Here is a 2,496-nt window from a genome sequence, read left to right as displayed (position 1 = left end):
GTATGGATTGGGATAACAGTTGTATGAGCCCCTAATAAAATGTTAAAAAAACAAATAAATAAATAAAATGGAAAAAAAAAATGTTTCAACAAATGAAAAAAAAAAAAAAAAGATCAAGGTCTTATAATCACCGCCACCAGTTGTCATTGAGCTGATTTCCACTCACCGTGACCCAGTTCAATGACTGGTGTTTATTATGTTGTTGTTTTGTCTCCCCCTAAGCTTTCTCCTTGCCAGGAGCCTTGGTGGCATGGTGGGCTGCACCCTGGGCTGCTAGCCTGCAGGTCAGCAGTTTGAAACAGTGCCTCGGGATCAACTCCATGGCAGTGAGTTCGGTGTTTTATGGAAGTAGCTCTCCAGGCCTTTCTTCTGAAGCTCCTCCAGGTGAACTCAAACCTCCAGCCTTTTGACTCGCAGCCAAGAGCGTTAACAGTTTGCTCCAGGCAGGGATTCTGAAGGTATAATCAACCCACTGCCTCAGTCCATTCTGACGCCTAAAGCCAAAACCACACTCACTGCCAGCCAGACAAGCTGACTCAGAGCAAGCCTATAGGACAGGGTAGCACTGTCCCTGTACGTTTCCAAGACTGTAACTGTTTACGGGACTAGAAAGCTGGTCTTTCTCCTTCAGGGTGGCTGGTGGTTTGGAACAGCGGACCTTTTGGATCACAGCCCAATGCATAGCCCCTAAGCCACCGGGGCTCCAATTCTGACTCATAGAGACCCTATGTTGGGTTTCTGAAACTGTAAATCTTCAAGATAGCCTCATCTCTTCCCCATGGAGTGGCTCGGGGATTTGAACCAACAGCCTTGTGGTTAGGTCAGTCCAACACCTAACCCACAGTTGCTACCACGTTCTTTTAAGGTGTGATAACCCAAAAGGGCAAACTCAGCCACAGAAGCCTTGGGACCGCAGGCCTTAAAGGTGAGCAGTCCAGCTGGTAACTCACTGCGCCCCCAGCACCCCTAAGGTCTGATAAAGGGGCATTTTAATTCAGCACAGCTCCCTGCATCACACATTTTACAAAACAACAGCGGCTGACCCAGGAGGCCCGGTGGTGTAGTGGGTCACAAGTTGGATTGTTAACCACAAGGTCAACAGAAACACAAGGTCAGCAGTTTGAAACCACTAGCTGCTCTGTGGGAGAAAGATGAGACTTTTTACTCCTGTCAAGATTTCCCATTTCTAGATAACAGAAAAGCGGGTGAAGGGAGACATCGGACAGTGCAAGATATGACAAAATAATAATTTATAAATTATCAAGGGTACATGAGGGTGAGGGGAGTGGGGAGGGAGGGGAAAAAATGAGACGCTGATGCCAAGGGCTTAAGTGGAGAGCAAATGTTTTGAGAATGATGAGGGTAATGAGTGTACAAATGCGCTTGACATAATTGATGTATGGATGGATTGTGATAAGAGTTGTATGAACCCCTAATAAAATGATTTTTAAAAATTTTCCCGTTTCTAAAACCCACAGGGGCACTTCTACTCTGTTCCCCAGGGTCACTGGGAATTGGATAAATGGATGGCGGTGAGTTACGGCAGTGAGCCTGACCCAGAGGATGGGGCTGAGGACAGTAGAAATATGCTGCACAACAACACACAACTCACGAGGCATTTTAAAAAGCCGACCCCAATAAAATGATTTTTTTTAAAAGAATTAAAATAAGTATAAGGATCACACACACACACACACACACACACACACACACACACACACGTCGAATCCAAAACCAATGTCAATGCCATCAAGACCTGCAGAGGTGACTCAGATCCATGATACCCCAGGGCCATGCCTCAGGAGCAGCACTGAGCTCAGCAGGGGGAGCCCCAGGTTACTGGAGGGTATTTCCCGGGAGCCAGGCAGGTCCCTGGACATTGCTCCCTACGTCACCCAGCTTCACCTGTCCTGGAGCCACGCCCTGGGAAACCCCACATGCCAGGTGCAGTGCCCTCTGGAACAGGACAACTCGAGTCCTGTGACTCAGTGGCTCACTCTCTCAGGACCTGGAAGTCCTTCCTAAGGTCTGGTCTTCAGTGCTCCTGCTGCTGTTGGGTTTCTGCAGCCTCTGCCTCTGGACATTCTGACTCAGAGAGACCCTGTAGGTGGGAGTAGAATTGCCCCATTGGGTTTCTGGGGCCACAGTCTTTAGGGAAACAGACAGCTACATCTTTCTTCCAGGGAGTGGCTGCTGGGTTTGAACTCCTGACCTTCTGGTGAGCAGCAGGGGCTTCACCTCGTCACCACCAGCACTCCCCCAACTGTCTAGCAGCCACATTACAGAACAAAGGAAACTCAGGGAGAGCAGGAGAAAGCAATGATATTGCTTTATAATAATAACCCAACATGCCAAGAACCTTCTTTAAACGTGCCATCAAGGTAAAATTAACTTCTCTGCTTTTCATACTAAGTCTTCGAAATTTGGTTGCTCGAGAGTCACAGGTGGCTGGTGGCTACCTTTGGGGGTCAGTGCAGGTTGAGAGAGTAACAGCAA

Source organism: Echinops telfairi, unplaced genomic scaffold, assembly GCF_000313985.2.
Source record: "Echinops telfairi isolate 266 unplaced genomic scaffold, ASM31398v2 ScPeMD7_3533;HRSCAF=4204_1, whole genome shotgun sequence".
Lineage (NCBI taxonomy): Eukaryota > Metazoa > Chordata > Mammalia > Afrosoricida > Tenrecidae > Echinops > Echinops telfairi.
The sequence above is the reverse complement of the archived record's forward strand: the minus strand, read 5'-3'. Positions refer to the sequence as shown.